Source organism: Passer montanus, unplaced genomic scaffold (assembly GCF_014805655.1).
Source record: "Passer montanus isolate IOZ18808 unplaced genomic scaffold, ASM1480565v1 scaffold6, whole genome shotgun sequence".
NCBI lineage: Eukaryota > Metazoa > Chordata > Aves > Passeriformes > Passeridae > Passer > Passer montanus.
The window spans coordinates 6,331,312-6,351,087 of record NW_024371037.1 but is presented as its reverse complement, the minus strand read 5'-3'; the positions used below and the strand labels follow the sequence as shown (position 1 = coordinate 6,351,087).

At 41.0% G+C, this 19,776-nt stretch overlaps 1 pseudogene; it reads left to right on the top strand.

Annotated features, from left to right (window-relative positions):
• The first annotated feature begins 4,158 nt into the window (after window positions 1-4,158).
• LOC120510663 lies at window positions 4,159-8,582 on the top strand (annotated as a pseudogene).
• The last annotated feature ends 11,194 nt before the right edge of the window (window positions 8,583-19,776 follow it).

The following is a 19,776-nucleotide window of genomic DNA, read 5'->3' as shown; positions in this document are numbered from 1 at the left end:
CTATTGACCACTGAGAATCTTGTAAGGCTGGACATGGGCCAAAGAGGCTTTGTGATTATTTCAGTGCATGCAGTCACTGGTGCCAAGAGCAGGAGGAAAGCACAAGCTAAGCACAAGGACTGCTGCTATGGGTGTTTCTGTGAGCCATTAAATCAATCCATCAAACCACCTGCCTTTTGCTAGGACTAAGCATGAGTCTAATCTCCCAGGCTGGACTGCTGTCAGGTCTAATTGTCTGCAGACAAGAGACATTTATGCAGCAGGAAGTGGGGGACATTTTTGGGTTCAGAAGTCCAGCTATCTAGTAGGCCACCAGAATTCACGTATTCTCATGTAAATAAGAAAAATTTGCTACAGTAACAAAAGGAGCTGAGATGATAGAGGCCAAATGATTGTCCCGATGAGCCCAACACACAGTTGTAATTTGTCTGCTAAACGTGATCTCTCTACAAAATTACCTTCCAGTAATTCAGCATTTCAACTTTTAATTTTTCAACTCATTCCTTACAGTGCTAGGGAAATAGCTCTATTGTATCTGATTCATACTTTACTTTGTAGCATTTTGAGGAGGCCCTGCCCTAGTTTTGAAATGTCCCTCAGTTAATGCTGCTCAAGTTTTCTGGCACCTTCATTGGGATCAGTGAAGGACTGTACTAAAAGAGAATGACTCATGGCTATAATCAGCCATCAGTGTCAGGCTGATAATTGTGCAATGAGATCTATTTTATTATAATTTATTCATTTTTATGATTATTATTGTGTTCTCCATTTTTATTATCCATTTTGTTGCATATTCCATCCCCTTCATTTACTAAAATGAGAGAGATACTCTGCAGAATATCAGTGAGGCAAATATCTCAAGGTTGCCTTGATGCAGTAAGCCCCCACCCATGTGAGGAAAGGCAGAGGCAGCAGGAATGCATCCTGCCATGCTCCCCTGCCTGAGGCTGCTGCAGGCCCTGTGGCTCATTTCCTTTGCCAACACCCCCCAAGCACATTGCCACCAAATCTGGGTCCAGCACAGACAGCAAAATTCACTGCCGACAGCATGACTTCCACTGGAAAAAAGCTCATTCCATCATCAGACTTCTGAGTGTATCAACCTTAGCTTTGCTGATAAAAAGTCAACAAAAGGATTATTTTGTAAAAATCCAGGGATTTTATTGGATCTCTGTGGGTGTGAAAATTCTTCTTTTAAAAAACATTCCTGTCTTTGATAAGAGTATTTGGCAACTGGCTTGCCTGTTGAGACAGCCTCGTTGAAGCCCATCAAGGCTGTGCTTTTTCAATGCCATATTGTTGTAGAAAGGAGAAAATATCATTGTCTTTATTATTAATTTTTGTAATCTCTTGATATGAATAGTGTAACATCACTGGAGTAGGTTTTCTGTTACAAGACAGATGACAAAGGTTGAATATTAATTCCTGTGTTCTAGATTAATCTGGGGAGAGAGATACAGGGTTTATATAAACTGATGAATGCTTAGTCATTTTCTTATCATTTTGTTAGCTATTTTTTTCAGCAGTATCTTTTGTTTTGGTTCAAGTATTTCTCTCTATGTGTCTTCACTTCAGAACTGCCTTTTTAAAGCTGACTTTGCTTAGTCTTAGCTAGAGCTGTTTGCTGCCTAGTAAAGTAACACAGTTTCTACTTTCTCTGCATTGGAAATTGCTGTTCGTTCTTCATTTTCTCTGTCAGCTGGATGCCAAGATGGGCTGCCTCCCCTTGCCAAAGGAAAATCTAGTTAGCAGAAAGGGTATGTTCATGATAGATACAAGTGAAAGAAATACCAAGCAAAAAGAAGAGGATAATTTTTAGCAATCCTGCACAACTGGAAACAACTTTGAAAAGTCTGGGGAAAGGGAAAGATATTGAGCAGAGCTTGGGCACATCCTTTCTGCATGTTGCAAACAAGAGACTGTTCTCAGATGGAGCATGTGTGTGTGTTGTGGCTAAATTTATCAAATGGAATAAAATTAGAAGTCAGAAGTCAATGATTTGCCATGACACTGAGTAAAAAAGTGCAGCCATTTCCTCCTTAACAATAGAGCTCCTGCAAATATCCTTCTGTGCTGAGTTACCCAGAAAGGTTTCTCTCAGGGGTCAAGGTGGTCTGCCACTTTGCAGTCTTCAGTAACCCATAATGATATTGTGGTTGTTATATTGTTGTTGCTGCTGCTATTTTTATTGTTATTATTTTCTTCAGCTTGCTGATACTTTGCCATATGCCAGCTCAGAGGGCTTCGGAGCAGCAAATCAGTATATTCAGCATGAAGTAAAGCCTAGGGAGAATTGCACCCCAGTCCTGCCTGAGGGGAGATGTGTGAACCCACAGAGTGGGAGAGCTGAGCCTCCCTGCTTCCCACTGGTAGGCAGATCCCAGGAAGGGCAGCCTCTGGTGAGCCCACTGGGTTTTGGTGGCCTAGGGCATGGCTGCCTGCCAGAGCACACCACTGTGTCACACCAAGTGACAGAGGTCCTGCGTGGGAAGTGCTCCCTGGAATCATGGAACTCACCTGAGGATGTGCCCAGCACAGGTGGAGACACCTCCCTGGGCCAGTCTGCTACAAACGAGGAAGCACAGGGTGGTAGCACAGGGAAACTCGCTGCAGTTTAGAATCACAATGTGAAAAACAAGCAATTGTAGGGATTTGCTGCCCTCTGGCAGGATTTTTTTACAGCTCAGTTTTTGTGTGAACTACAAGTGCAATGCTCAGCAATAGTGCCCAGCACAGCAAGGTCTGCATTTTCCATCTGTTTTTTTGCCAAAGCTGCTGACCAGCAGTGCTGCAGCCTCCATGGAACCCTCCTGGAAAGCCAGAAGTACATGTTGATCCCAGGCATGGTGCAAGGAGCAGGGCTGCTGGGCTGGCAGGAGGTCCCTGTCCCTCTTCTCCATCTCTCTGCAGCTATGGGGCAGCCTGACTCTTTGAAGGTAGTGCTTTGGTTGATTGTCTCCTCAAAAGAGCAAACTGATAATCTTCCAGTTTTGGCTGTGCAGTCTTTTGGTGAGAAATTCAGTTTGGCCTCCCTCTAATGCTGACAAGCCCTGAGTGTCTTTGCCAAGTTTGAGTTCTAGTATATGCTTTCTGAGAGATAATCAGGCTAACTTTCTTTAACAGCATTTTCTAAAAGGCTCAGTAATGCTGCTGTGACTATGTGGGCTGAATTTTTTTGAGTTTGAAAACCCAGGTTTGCTATGTGCTGTGAATCTCATGGGGTGAGAGTCTCTGACAAAACGTTGACTTCTGCAGCGTCTGCCCCATCCTGCACTGCTCCTGCTCCAGGGCTGCCTGGTCAGCCAGAGGAACAGGCACACCTCGTATGCTGTAAAAAAATCTGTGCCTCAGACTGTCAGAAGATTATACCCTGAGGGCATCAAAGGCTTATTAAAAATACCTAGGTTGGTTACCTTGGATGTTGATGGTTTCGATGAAATTAAGTTATGCTAGGCTTACCCTAAAATAGCAGAAAAACGGGGGACTGGGGAGGCCCATAAATGCGCCTCAGGTGCATAGATATTCCTCAATATTTCTGTTTTGAGAGACAGAAAGGGTAGCATAGCTACACTATTGCCAGCAGTACATATGTAACAGCCTGGCTGCCCATATCCCACCCGTGATCCTCATCTCTAGTAGGTCACAATCCCAGGAGAGATAAAAAAGTAAGCTAGGACTGAGAAAGAAGTACAACAATAGAGCTCAAATACAAATCCGTGATGGTTGATTGTATAGGTGTGTGGGATTTTCCCAGGGTTTTGAATGCAGGGGAGATCTTGGAGCTGGAAAATTATACAACTCTCTCTCTCTTCCACATACATATATAGGTTTTGCTGTAGGGACCTTGTGATTAATGATGCTGCCCATGGTAGTGGCACAGGCCTTAGCTACAAAGTCCACATTGCACACTGCAGTGCTGTGCAGAGATATCAGACATTGTCTGAAAGATACTAGCTGCACATTATAGTGGAGGCAGGCTAATAAATAGCTCAGGACAAGTGTTCATGTATCTGCTTTATTGCTATCAAGGGTTTGAACTTGGATCCCTTTATGGTACTGCACAGTGACAATGAAATATATGTGCTTGTTTAGAGCTATTTGGAGTATCTCTGGCTGGCATTGCATAGACAGGCCAGGGATGCTCATGAAATTGTGAAGATGGTGATAAAAGCCAAGGTTTGATTTCAGAGTCACTCTGGTTGTTATTGAGAAAGCTTGAATGATAAGGAAACCATGTCTTCATGAGACTTGACATTGCTACAGCCACAGCCACTAAGATATCCTGGGGCCCACTGAAGTGATGGCAACACCCTCGGTGAATTGATGAGAAAAGTAACTGTGGTATGCTGGCTTACAGACTTACACCAATTTACTTTGGCTGGGAATTTCCCCCTTTGTTTGGGTTAGATTGTGCTCACCTTGTTTCTTCAGTGTGAGCACAATAGATGCCTTAGAATTGACCAATATCAATTCATATATCTATATATGGAATAAATACTAATAGCACTTCTGTTATATTTTACAGACAGACTGGGAGATCTGCCCAATGTCATCCCTTAAGTTGCAAAAGTATTTCCTGGAAATGGAACACAGTTCCACTGTTCGCCTTTCAGCCCCTGGCATGGCTGCACAAAACACTCATCTGGACTTCTCTCACTTTGAAATCAGCCTGACCACTAGTTAGGGAGAGAAAGCCTTTCAAGGCTCCTGGAATGCCTGACAGAACTGGGTGTCCTGAGGGACGATGCACTGAACCCGAAAATATTCTATATGATTTGAAGGCCCCTAGCTAAGGCAAGAGGGCAGGCACATCACAGGTAATCCATGTTAATGGTGCCATACCCTAAAACTTCAGTGTTCAAACCCATCCAGAGAAAAAAGACATGGCATTAACTATTAGATCCCAGCTGAGGTGTTCACTGTGGTAGCTGTCACAGATTGCACACACTGGAGACCTCAGTGGGCCTGCAAATGAGTGTGGTGTAAAGGATGTCCAGAGAGGAAAGTCCAGGAAATTCATAACTGAAAAGGGATATTTCAACAAATGATGTTGAATGTTATCAATTTCCTTTGAAGAAAGTGCAACAACTTTTATGAAGGAAACAATTGCTTTAGGAATGGAAAGCAAACCAAAGGGCCTGTGGGAATGCTACTTAATACCCTGACTGTCAAAATTACAGTTTCCATGATCAGAACTACACTGGCTCCTGCCCAAAGAGTGAAGTTTTGAGGAACAATGAATTTTCCTGTCTCTGAGATAGCTTTTCAGCTCTGTATCTTTCCATTGACATTTAGAAACCCCTTGGAAACAGCCAAAAACATTTTGTACTTTTCTCAGTTTAGGTTGAATGAATCCATAGGGATTTCCTCCATGGCATCCCAATATTATGCTTGTTCTGTATTTATGTATATCTGACTAGGCCATAGAGAGGAGTCTTTATTATTTCTCTCTACTGGAAGATTTTGCTGGAACAATGTAGGCTGCATTTATCCTTTAACCATTCTTGCAGATGGTGCATCAGGATGGAAAACCTCCTACTTGGGCCAGCTCTGCTGGTTCATGCTAATTATCCACATGCTTTAAAGAGCGCAATGTTCTGAAGAAAAAACACAGCCTTGAATATACTTTTTTTCCTCTTTTGTTTGCTTTAATTCCTAACTAGGCTGTACTCAAGCAAGCATTTGAATAGATTAAAAGGAGTTCAGAAATTTGCTGTAGTACATAGGAGGCTGTTAATACACTATTCCTCCCTCATGTACTTTCTTCTATTCAGGTATGCAATCACTAATCCCCAGACACCTCCCCTTTTTTTAGAAGGGAAACTGAGGCAGAAATGTTAGCAACTTGTTCTGACATAAGAATGGAAATTTGGAACCAACAGTCTTTCTGCATGCCTCCACCTAAAAAACGTATAATTTAGTCCCGTAATACCTATGTTGGACCAGGCCCCAGAACAGAGGAGTACTGCTCACATCAGCTGAGCACATACAAACACACACGTGACAGTAATTTTGAGATAAGTCCATTCTCTTTACAGCCTGCTCTATGAGCAGGACAATGAAAGACATCTCCTTGGAACAAAATGAGACAGGATGTAAATTTGAAAGAATATAGTAACTGAAATTCTTAAAATTTTTTTGCCAATTGTTGCACTTTGTTTTTCATTTAAGGTTGCACAATGCTGGTATTTCCCTTCTATAGTGTGGGCCTATTTACAGTTGCTTTTTCTAGGTTTTTATAAGAATCTGAGTGAGCTCCTAGGGAGCAAGAACAATGCATGCCTTTGGAATCACAGCTTTCAAACTGGAGAGGGACTGGAAAACAACTGATTGACACAGCAAAATGGCTCTCTCCTTCCCCTTATCAACAAAAAGAAAACTGAGGAAATGTTTTGGGAAATTCTTGTGTGAAAAATCCCACTTTAATGAAAGGATTTAGATTGCTTCTAGTAATTTATGAGTTATCAAATAACTGTGATTAATTTTTTGCATCAAAGTGGATTAAATGTATTTTTTTCCTCCCTAAGTAATTTATTCACTTCCTTATTACCAACATCTCAGACGTACCTAAGTTTGCAACTTCAGTTTAATACTCGCTGTAATCTAGACAGCAAACCTTTAGCCATAATAAAATATAGTTCATAGGGACCAGAATGAAGCCCTAGTCTGGGAGACAGCCTCATAACATACTGCTGGATTACTTTAGAAAGGCTGTGAGATGCTGAATTAACCTGACAGTGATATCTTTACTCTTTTCACTGTAGCAAGATCCTTTTAACACTATTGGAGAGAATACCCTGGGAACTGCAGGTGTTGTTATTTGGTGAGATATGAGTTTAACTTCTTTAGAGGTAAACCTTAGCCTGGCTCAAATGCATTGTGTAAGATCCCCATTTTACCCTGTTAATAAAGAGTATCTGACTGCACCAGTCCTGAGTACTTGGCACCATCAGAGCAGAGCTGAGTGCTTAACCAGTCTTTGCTGTCCTCCAGCCAGGACAACATGGAATGTGGTCAGTTCTTCCTGGCCAAACAAGCCTCTTGTGAGGCAGCCAGCAGTAGGAAGCCAATGGCTAATACCAGGCAGTTTGGAAGACTGTCCCTCAGTAGTTATCATCCTGGTCAAATTCCCTTCCAGCTGGGTAAAACACTAGGAAATTATCTAGAGCATGATTAGCACACCAGACAAGGTCTAGTGGTGGTGCTCAGCAATTTGTCAGGTTATAAGAATTGTCCTTGTGTGTGGGCAAGAAAAAGAAAGCAGGCTGTTAAGATCAGATGGAGAGCTTTTGCAATACAAAGCAGACCTAGCCACGTTAAAATCAAACATTGATTTTTGAGACTTTGCCATGTCCCAGAGTTTTCAGGAAGCTACACATCAAACTTTGCCACAAAAAAAAAAAAAAGACTTTTACCTTAAAGTTGTGTGAAATGGGTGTTCTGGGCTTTTTTTCTCCTGGCAGATAGTATAGAAAATGCAGCCAGCATGAGAATGAATGGCTGAAAATAAGTGTTCAGTTGTCCCCAGAAAATTCAATTACTTCAGCAAATTTTTTAAACATTTGGATGTGGTCTCTGTCAGAATCAATATGAATAGGAGGGTGAATTTCCTTCTACCCCAGTCAAGCGACAAAGGCAAGCTTCTGGAGCTTCTCCATCAGCTCCAGACACCCACAGTCTTGCCACACAGCCACGCTGACATCACCTGCTTTTCTAGCATATATCATGGCTTCTTCAAAGATCTACACACTGCTGTTTCCTGGGGAATGCAAGTTGCTGAAGTTATTTGCTCCTCAACAGGATTGTATTTTCAGTATAAAAATTCATAACAATCCTTTAAATTAGTGAAATTTATGTTATCCCGGATGAATTAATTAATGTAGGCTCCTTAAATATTGCATATTTTTTAGAATGCAAAAGGAAAAAATAAAGTGGGTAGTCTCATATTAGCCAAAATTTGTACCATTAGCAGAACAACTGCAGAGAAGTGAAAAATGTGTTGATTCTGAATTTGAGCCCTATGTTATCAATGTCACAGCAGCAGCTGAGGTGTGAAGGAGGCATCTTTGTCAGGACAATATATCATATGTGCAAAGAACCTGGACAGCCTCAGCATATCTACACTTAAATTTTAAGACCTTCCAGATCTTGGAATTTTAAGAGCCTCAACATATCTACATTTAAATTTTTGGGCCTAATATTTTTTAAATATTCTCCTGGGCCTTGGAGAACCCAGGATTTATTGTGAGAGGAGAAAGATCAAATGAAGATCTGGAAATAATGGCAGAGACATTGTCTGCTGCTGTGTCAGGGCTATGAAGGAGCTGACTGTGCTGAAGTTGAAGTTGTTGAGGACCATCCAGGGAGCTCTGTAGACTCTGCCTTCCCCAGATTTGCAGTTACCTTCTCTAAGTACTGCTCAGTCGAAGGGCTGGCTTCAGTCAGTCAAGAGGAAAGGTAGAGTGGACCCAAGGAATCGTTCCACATGCTCTGCAGCTGGGGGCTGAACGTGCCATTGTCCCAGAGAAAATCCAAACCCTGCAGCTGTGCCCTGGGTTTAATGCCCCTAAAGCACAGGGAGAGAGTGGAGCCCCTGGGAGGCTGAGTCACAGATGCACAGACCTCAGGAGCTTGTGTGGTCCTCGCCCCCATGGTCTGAGATTGGGCTGTTCAGCAGTCTTGAGGCCTGGCTCTGCTCAGCTGACAGCTACCACCAGGACAGCAGAAAACTGCTGCTTCTGAATAAAACAGCACGAGGTCACTTTTCTCCTTGGTAAAGAAAGGAAGAGTTTACCCATGCCATACTGGAGGTCATACTGCATAGACCATCCTCCCAGAAAATGAATGATGAAGGGAGATTCCTAGTTTCTTTCCCATTTGAGTCAATTCAAGTTCATGTTTTCCTTTTTCAGTGTGATAAAGGTGTTCTTGCTTTGAGCCCTCCACAAGATGAAAAGGAATGAAACAGTCAGGAGCTGAGAAAGAAAAAGTATTAGTATATTAGTACATATAGTGAGAGAAGAATGCATATATTCTAGTCCAAAACAAATTGTCTCACTGTGGTTTTTTTAAAGCTATGACTATTTAAAATAAAATTAATAAGTAGTGCTAGAAGCAGGAGTATTATATACAACTTTATATTAGCATATGTGTAGCTGGATAAAAAATACACAAACAGATACAGGAAAAACAGGGATCAGTAAGACCTGCGCTGAGCTCCCTGCTTTTTCTTCTTTGATCCAGGCAAACATTTGCAACATAAAATCCAACTCCCACCTGCTCCTATTATTTCTTTTTGTTTCAGAAACTTAAAGATCCCAACAGGCTTTGGCCTTTGTGAATTTGCACCTCCTAGCAGCTTCTCCTTCTTTAAACATAGGTTATTACCCTCATATATCCTCTGTGAGTTATTGCTGTAATAACTATGCTAGAAAAGCAATTGTGCATTGAACAAACATTATGTTAATAGAGCTCTTGAAGGCAAGTGAGAAGAACTTTCATTATTTTTTTAACAGGATTCCATTGTAGAAAGAAATATTTAAGATTCCACTTAGGTTAGGAGAGACTGTGATTAAACCACAGCCAATCAATAAGAAATTAATCAACTTTACAATGATACTTCTTTAAAAGAAAAAAAAATAAACTTAATTCAGGCTATTTATTTTCAAAAAGTAAATGAAGGATATCTACCAAAAATTTTCTGAAGAATATCTTTATAGTGAAGAAAACTAGAGAATTTAAAAAAAAATTTGTGGAATGGCTTTCTCACAGAAATACATTATTTAAAAATCAGAATATGATTGTGGTGGATTTTTCAAAGTAATGGTGTAAAAATGACTCATTTGACATTTTGCTTGTGCTGCAGGGCTGAAGTACATGTTAGTAGGAAAAAAAATATTTCAACATTTTCTGAGTGGCATTGAATTAGACGTTAGTTTGACTTTCTTGCTGTCTCCATTAAGGTCACATCTTACAGAAAGATAGTCCCACTCACAGATACTGAACAATAGGGGAGTGAAACAGTATTTTATAAAATCTTCTGTAAGTATGGTAAATTTGCAACTGTCTCTAATACCTTAGTGCATCCTGTATAAATGTCTATCCAGGTATCCAGGTATGCAGGCCCAGATTTTTCCCAGTATCTGAATATATCCACTGGAATGGGGCAGCTAAACTGGAAGTGCACCTTTCAGCTGGGAGGGCACCTCCAGCGGGCTTTAGCTGGTTTATATCTCAACAGTCTTGGCAGGGCAGATGATTTTGTGAGGGTCAGGAAGCTGGGATCTGCAGTGTGAGAAGATGAGCAGGGTGTCACAGTGAAGAGATGCTTCCCAAACCCCAGGGACATGGTCTGTTCTCATGGGGAAAGGTGACCCAGGTGCTCCTTCTGACTCCTCTGCTAGCATCCCTCTCTCTTTGAGGCTGGATGTGGCTATGGGAGATATGTTTGCATACATTTGTATCAGCTGCACTTCTGAGATCAAATCCTCTCTCTCCTGTTCTTCTGTGAAGAGCACTTCTGATTTCTAATTTTATAACATTTTGGACTTCTGTTTTCTTCTCTTTGTGTTTCCTGTTGGCTACATTTTTCTATCTTTAACTGATGTGCTGGCATTTGCACATTTCTCTCCTGGGATCAAACCATCATAGAGCACCCTGTGAAGAATCAGGTGCCTTAAACTTCACACCATGAGTTTCTCTCAGTGCCTATAGCCTTAAGATTTAGACATACCAAAAACTACCATTACAGTGACTTACATTATTTTATAGTAAGAGGTAGACACCTTGGGTAGATTTTCAGGCAGGCCTGAAAATCTGCATCTGAGCTCTCAGCAGCTGCATGGTTAAAACTGTTGCAATGTGGGATGTGGAACATAATGCAATGGGTTGTAATAAAATTGACAGTGGAAAAAAACTATTCTAGCTGTACACTTTTTTTCCTGCAGTTGATGGAAGTTATTATACCTACTGAGTGGTAGTGATAAAATTAAGTAATCTCTGTATATCCACGAGAATGGATGCTTTTAAATATAATAAACATACTTTCTCCTATTACAATATAAACTGTGATTCTTTCTTTCATGTTTGTGAGACTTAACATTTCTTAGCAATATCAAGTGGAAATAATGCATGAAAATACAAGCCAGGGGGCAGATGATAAGCACAGGGCCCTCTCACTGCTTTTGATGGTCTGACCCAAAGCCATGGGAAGCCAGGGGTAAGCTCCCTTGGTTTCAGCAGGCTGGGGTGCCTCCCAGGGAGTTACACCACCAGGGTCTTGTGATCTTGATAGGTGTCTCTTCCATGTTAGAACATGCCTAAAATAAATCAGAAGGTGTGCATTGCAAGGAAAACATGCTTTAAAGAAGTATGTATAGACACCTAAACACAGAAATATCTAAAAGTGCTTGTTACCCAAGTTGGTAAAGATTTTGATAAGCTACTGAGCATTTAGATAACAAATAAATATCCTATGTGATTTGAATTTTAACAATACTTTTTGGTATAAGGTATGAGAATAACCATAAATGTTTTTTGGCCTAACAAAAAATTAACAAGCAGGTACAAATCTGCTAGTATCTCACTAATAATTGAAACCATGTACAGTTCTCAGCACATTGAATCTTTTAGCAGAGGCAAACAAGGCTATTGAAATGGTTTTGTGGATGGGAATAAGAACAGGACAGAAGAAAAGCTTCTCTGACATAATTACCTGCTGATCACCCTCCCATGCTTTTCTATGAGCCACTTTGAAATGGGAAATCTGATATTAATTCAGGAAATCTGATACTAATAACCTGAATTTCAGGTTATTTTGAACATTCACTTTTAGTAATTCTCTGGCACTGTGTACCACATATCCCATCAGCTTTTGATAACAAAGACATCTTCTTGTTTCTTTTCTGTTTCCTCTCATCCCAGAAAAGGACAGATATTTGACACTGGCACCTGGTTGCTGTTATGCCATGAAGTCGCTGTAAAATTCATGGCCTTGTTTCTTCATGTAGATCTAATCAGGCAAACCCCATGTCTGTATGTTCAGCCACTTAGGAGGCACAGATCCATGTGACAGCAAGGTTCAGTCAGTGTTACAAATTAAATCAGCAATTCTGATCCAGTGTAGGCAGCCCTCACCCCAACCATCCTGCCTTATTCAGTATTAAATTATTTTTCTCCCCTTAGCCTCAAGGCAGCTGGAGGGTAATGCTGCACCTTCTTGCCCATTTGTGCTGCTTGATATTACAGTCAGGATTTTTCTTTATCACTCAACCAGTTCCAGATGTCTGGATGTTGATCTTAATCCCAGGCTGGGGCTTTGCTGCAAATCAGTTTGACAGTCAAGTGCAAAGTAGATTTGCCTTGGCATAATTCAGGTGCTTAACTCTCTGAAATGATGCTTAAACTCAGCAATAACACTAATAAATACAGCACTTTAAACTCTGTACAGATTGCATCTCACATTCATTTTTAATTGGGTTCTACATTGAAATTGATGGGAATAGGGCTCCTTAGTACACCTAATGAGTCAGATTAATAGTGAGGAGCGTGTTTCTATTATTCCCATTTTTATGTAGAGTAGATTAAAAAGTAACTACCAATCTGAGTCCTCATACCATAAACCATGACAGATTATTTTATGCTTACATTGAGTAATTTAAACACCAGTGTCATTGTACTGAGAATAGTGGAACAAATTATGTCTCATATCTTTTTACACATACTTCCACCTTGTGCTCTACTGGTGGAAGACTGAGGAATTCCACATTCTGAAAATTACAGAATTACATCTAAATTTTAATATATCTTGAATCCTAACCTGCTGAATTGGTGCCTGAATTTTCTACTAGGCTCCAAATTTAATGCAGGATTTTCTAACTTATCCAATGAGGCTGCTTACTCAGATCAGTTTTCACAGTCTCCCTGCAAAATTACAAACTCCCCACAGAAAAATGAAGTCTCAACTAAATGGGACTTTCTCAGTATTTAGAAGTGTGAAAACTGTGGCTCTTTTTTTAACCCTCACTGGATGTGGCTGGTGAAGGCTTGAGCATTTATTCCCTGTAGATTTGTTTAGAGCTGGAGCAGCTCTGCAGTTTCCTGCTGCACATGGAATTTGCTAAATTAAGCCCACGTTTTTCCAAATCTTCAGGCACAGGTCATTGAAATGGCCTCAGTACTGAAGGCAAAGGCTTTCCTAGCTTTTCACTGTATCTGTCAGAGTTACACAAACTATGTTAAATAAATAGGACAATGGCGATTTTCTCCCAGAAAGTGGGAGGAAGGATGGCAGCTGAGCATTTAGGGAAAAAGTCTTTAGTTTAAATGACTGCATTTATGAAATAAAGACTAATATATGCCTCTGCTACCAATAAAATCACTCTTTATTAGAACACAGCATAGATTTTAATATCATTCACTTATGGCAACGTAAGCACAAAAGGTTTACAAGTAACTCCTAAGAAGGAAGAAGGGGGTGTTCCCATTGGTGGTAAAATTCTTTTCTCCACATCTTGAGTATAGTGTTTTTATTTTAATAAGGCTCTTTTTCTTATATTGCTTTATATTCTGCATTGTGTTTTACTGTGTAGTAAATATTAAAAAGTATCTGAGTCTATTAAAGTCAGAAATGGTTTTGGTTATAATTTAAATAAATAGAGGATTAAAGAAAATATGTAATTTACATTCTGGTCTTGCGTTTATCTAAATGATTATTAGAGTTTCTGGCCTGTAAAATGAAATATCACCACTCACTATCACATATATAATTGTCTTATCTTGATATGCTATAGGCTTCACTAGCAGTGACATGCTTGCCCAACAATGTGAAGCAGACAGAGAAAACAGCATGGCCTAACTAATGTCCAGAAATAAGATGCGTAACTGAAGAGCAGCAGCCCCAAACCAGTTCTGTTTTGTGAGGCAGCTGAAGAAAATATAGGAAGAAGTGCCCCTAGCTTTACCAAGTTTACAAAAGTTTTCTAATATATATGGATGTTAGAGACAGATCTGCTATTAGACTTCCCAGAAAATATGAAGCAAGTTCAGGCAATGTTTGTTTATCTCCTAAGACAAAGTCTTCGTCTGTTACAGGAGAAAAGGCTGGATTCTGGAGCTTTCACCATCTTCCTCTGCCACTATAATTCTCCCAAGGCTGTTCAGCTCCTGGGCCTTCAGTTTCATTAGAACATTTGTCTGGAACAGCGAGAGTTGAATGTTTTGAGAAGCAGAACTGAAAAGAGAAAGGAAACAAAATGCAACATCTGTGCTGTGCACACAGGCAATATCCACACCTGTTAGGGAATTGGGCTTCACAAGGGATGCAGCTCACCCCCACCAAGAGCTAGCAAAATCCTTCCAGTCACTTTGACAGGAGTGCCAACTTCCATCCAAGAGACAGAAGAACTGTTAAAACTTAGTTGTGGTTCATTATGATAACAAACACACATCTGTAAAAATGTAAAATTTGATTCTGCATTTTGACTTTTATTCCTAAAACTTACATTTATCAGATCCATGCTTTCTTTGTTTCTGCCTTTTTTTTTTAAACCCTGAATTTTCACTTTATCTCTTGTATTGATTATATCTGGCCCATAAGGAATACTTAATGTCAAAGAGCATTACAGAAAATGTGCTATCTTTCTGAAATTTAGCCAGCTGTTGGATGGAGTTTAAAGCTCCTGCTGAATTTTTTACTATTTCAAAAAAGAATCAGAGACTTCAGTGGGATTTCTCTGACTTATACCAGTTGTGAGTCTGATCCTGAATCTTTCAGAACTGGCTAATTGCTAATCAAATAGAAAACCTTTCAGTTGGTATATGAAAAATAGTGTTGAACTGCCAGTTTAGTTCTTGGATTTCTGGTGGAATTTCGACAAAGAAATTTGCCTCAATCTTTTCAGTGGCTGCCCAGGCAGCAATTACAGGTTCTCCTCAAAGTAGCTGCTATGGCCTCTTGTGATTTTAGGGCAGCAGAGGAAGGAGCCAGGAAACAGGTGAAAGGGTAAGAAAGGGGAATACAGCCATATGGGACTTGTGTGCTGGGATATTTATCAGATGGGTAAGAAAAGGCAGAGGGTTGGCTAGCAAAGTGGATCCAAAGGAAGAGCCCGGGTGATGGTGTCAAAATGAGATCCACACAAATCATCCTGGGAGCTGCTGTGAGTCCAAAGAGGACCTGTTTAGCATAACTGTGCCTAAAATTAGCACCAGCTCTCTGATGCTAACCAGATTCCTAAACAGGGAGAAGGGCAGTGCCAGTAAAAGATGATCCATGTAGGATGTCAAGGCATTGGTGTGAACCAAGTATACAACAAATAGCAAAAGTCAAATACCCAACCTGAACAAGAGCTCAGCACCAGTCAGGCCGACATCTGCTCCCCCTGAGGCTCCCACTGAACGACCCAAGTTCTGACTCCTTCTGGAGGTGCTGACTACCATCTTTTGGGTAACAGCTTCAATACATTTATAGCATTGCCATCATTTACAGCTATAGCATGGCCCAGGGCTGGGCCAAATCTCAGCAGCAAGCTGTAAAATTTAGCTTCCTTCTTGCTTCTGCTGTCTATATGCCTAGTATTTTATCTTGCCAACTTCATACATTAATCGAGGGCTGCAAGGTATTTTGAGTAAAGCAGAATATTCAAGGCCAAGCAGAAGACCTAAAATAATCTTAGGCTTGGTTTTCTTTTTTTCAGTGTCTGCATGTCTGAGGCTGCTGATCAAGCTGCTTTTATCAGACACCCCGGATTTTGTAGTCCAGTAATATGGTCTATTTCATCTAGACTTACTAATTATTTTTTTAGTCATATGGAGGATGGATGGAAGAGACTGTTTGAGAGATGCCACACTGGCATCCTCCCATCTTGGATTCCTACCTCTCGGCAGCTTGGCTTACACAGAAGCTCTGCCACTCTTGGCTGTGTCTGGAGCAGCAGGCACACAAATGGCCCAGGTGGAATTATCTATTTTTAACTGATTTCTGCATCAGCAGGAATTGGAAGCTATTCTATAAATCCAAAAAGAGCTTTAAATCTCTCTCGTATCCACTCCCGCACCAAGCTCACAACCTATTTCCCTGAAGTTAAAGCTCTATTCAGAGAAATCTGCTTCAGGTGGATCAATTTCCTAGAACACATTCATTAGTTACTGCTGGCATAGCACAGTGAAGGTGGAGCGTTACACAAACAAGTAATGCTGCTACTAATACGTGCTATTATTAAGGCTATTAAAATACCAGCTGGCATTGCAAAAAATAAATTGGTGTCATTAAACATATATTAGGGCTTTATAATGAACAATCAGCATGGCTGGTCCTGTGCAATCTTGGCAAACAGAGCTGGAGAGAAATAATTTCACTTGGCAGCTTTGTAGTGCCAGGACTGTACTCGGTGGTGGAAGTGAAGGCAGAGCAGCGAGGGCAGTGGGGTCTCTGTGCAGCCAGCCCTGGGTGCAGCACTGCAGGCAGGGTGTGCTGGTAGCTCCCAGCCTGCCCCTTCCCTGCCAGGGAGCTGTGGGCAGGGGAAGGCTTGGCCGTGTAATGAGCCTGAGCCGCGTCCAGGCAGAGCGCCGAGCAGAGCCTGCAGCAGTGGGGAAGGGAGTGGGAGATGTGACCTCTGGGGGATGTGACCTGCTGCTCTGCAGAACCACTGGAATGTGACTTGCTGGGCTACTTGTGGTTGCCATCAGTAAGCTCCTTGCCTGCTGAATTGGCAACCAGCTTTGCTAACTCCTACACACTTACTATTGCTTTTCAATACCTGGAGGATTTCTTCCAGTGCTGTCTGGCTAAAAATAGAGTACAGAAGAAATAACAATTTTCATTTATGAAGGAACACATTTGGCTGGGATTAGCTTGTAGATGGATTTCTCCAAGCATGCCCATTTTTTTCTGACTGAAAGTTTAGTCTGGCATTTCTTTTGATGTTCATGGCTACAGATGAGATCAGATAAGTGATATCTGAGCACTGAATATGAAATTTTCAAAAAATGGCATGACTATTCTCATCATGCTGCAGATCCAGTGTCTCAGACACAGTAGATTTTCTCTGTAGATCAGCTCTAAAACTTCTGCCCCAGATTCCAACACTTCCCAAAGGTGCTGGACCACTGATCAAGGCATACTGTGTGACCTATGTGGTATAAAGAAAGGACTGAAAACTCATAAAGCCAAACATCAAAAATACTTTAATGCCTACTGTTTGTAATAGTTGGTGGATTTAAGTCACTCACATAACGTTCCCAGTAAATACCTGCTCTTTTATAGCATGTCCAGCCATGAATCTTGAAATGCTTTACAAATCCCTAAACATCCATTTTACATAAGGTCAAAGTAGTCCAAAGAGACAGTTTTGCTGATGGCTGAGCCATGAACAGGGCGAGACCCCTCAGACCCCAGATGAACAGGCTATCCCCAAATCCAAAGGATGAGCAGGGTCTCACCTTACCACAAACCACTGCAACCATACATTCTGCAAAAGCAGACAACCACCACCAAGAAGAGTACAGGGAGGGTCCAAAGGAAACACGGTCCTTCATGAGGATATGAAATTCCTCTGGGCATGGTCAGTAACACAAGGCATTCATTTTTCTCTCATTTTCTTTATTCAGAAAGACTTCAGCTGCTGCTGGAAGAAGCTAGAGTCACTGGGTCTTCTCTTTGAGAAAGCTTAGATGAATTTCACCTTTCAGTATTAGCTTCCAAAATTAATAAAAGTATACTGCTTTATTTAAAAATTAAATAAAGTAAAATAAAATAGAAACACAATCAATCTCTGAAATAGGCAAGTATGCTCTTCACCTCAGATGTCTGCAATGTTTCCCCTGGGGTCCTTCCCACTTGTTTCAGTGCCTGTACACTAGCAGAGACTTTGTAAGAGCAGTTATGGCACCGTTGCACTCCTGATCCCATTTGTTCTCAGCAAAAGAAGCTAAATGGGAGCAGTGGTACCAGAAATGACATATGGTTCATTTCTACTGTGCGCCTTCATTCATTCATTCAAAATAAAGGAATCACAGACTTGCATAAAAAGAACTAAAACCATGAATTGCAATTAGCAGGGGTTTCCACAGTTTGCCAAGTGATGCTATAAGCAGTTTATCTGTCTTAACTGCTTTACTAAACTACATCATATCCTTTCTTGAATGCTTCCTAGCTGTTAAAAGTAGGTTTGACACACCCTTCCTCCATATACTCTTACAATGACTTAAAGCAACTCAAGCAAAGGCCCTTTGCTTTTGAATGAAAATGCCACAAAAGGGTTTTAAAATACTCAGTCCCACTCAAACTCACACCTAGTTTGTCTAGTTCACAGCACCATTCCCAGCTCTCCCATCAGCCTGCTCCCAGTTTCAGCTGCTGAATAAAAAAGTCCTAAAGTACTAACTCCTGAGACTGCTGACGCAAGCCTCAAAAAATTGCCCTCAGGCTCAAGACCTAGAAAGCAGGGAGGAACTCAAATCAACTGAAAAGCGTCTCTGAGATATCTGTGATCAGCTCCGGTACCCTGTGGCACTGTCACAGGCTGTCCCTGGAGCAGCAGCAAAGCCTCCCTGGGCACACACCTTCGGGAGCGCAGCGCTGCAGGAGAGACAGGAACCCCCCTGGCTGGTGGTGCCTGGTTAGGGCTGTTTAGGTCACCGTGTAATCCCCGACCTATAGACAGACAAGCACTGTGAGAACTGTCTTGTCTCCTTGTTTAAAACCTTATTGCAGACACATAATTCAGCGTAATGGAACTACAGTGCATGAAAAGGTATTTCTTTATGTTGTCATAAAACCCATGAAATAAAAATTTGATTTAGTTGTAGCAGACTACCATTACTTACATGGTTTACCTATTTATTGAACAGAATGCAGTACCTGAATTTTACATTAAAGTCTTTAATTTTTTAATGTTCTGTCATTTTTAGGCATAAGTTACTTACCCAAAAATTTATTGTGCTTTCTGAGGCACTCAATCTTTCTGACCAGATCAACCAAATTCTTTCAATCAGTATTCTAGGCAAATGTTAATGGAGAAAGATGTAACATGTATTTTTTTAGAAATTTTTTCTCCTTTCAAATAAAATTTGATGTTTCCTCAAGAGGCTTGCTGAATAAAACTTGCTCATTAAAATATTAATTGGAAAAATACAGAAAAGTGTTATGACTAAAGTCTCACATCTACTGAAATCTACCTAGAGGAATGTGATTACCTGGTTTCTCAAACAGACTTTGAGCACTGATCAACTCATTGTTGGGAAAAACATGATGACTTTTTTAATCTTCTCATTCCTCGGTGGAAGATTTGATGGTGTTGAAATGGACAAATATGACTTATCCATATTATCTCAAATTTCCTGGGAATGGACTGCTTCCAAAATAAGGTGAATTTGTCTGCTGATTGAAATATAAGAGTGACATCGCCTTTTCTTATTCCAACCTTCTTTATTGAGTATTTTTGCACAGTGCAGTCCAAATCTTCTTCCAGAACAACTCAAAAAACCGCAGATGTTTTGCAACTCAGTTTGCCTTGGTAACTCTGTGTCCCTCGCTGGCTTCCAAGGCTCTGCTTTCTGAACAGTTCCGCGTCCCTTCCTGTGCCATGGTGCTCTAGACAGGAGCCCACACAGCTGGGGAAGCAGCACAGCAACAGGGCCAACAAACCCAACTCCCCTGTGTGATTAGCTGGGCCACACAGGGAGAGGGAATCAGAAATGCAGCCTGTGTGCCCTGGCAGAGGTGGGCACCCCCTTGTTTTGTTCCTCCTCATGAGAAACAGAATTTGTACAGCTCCT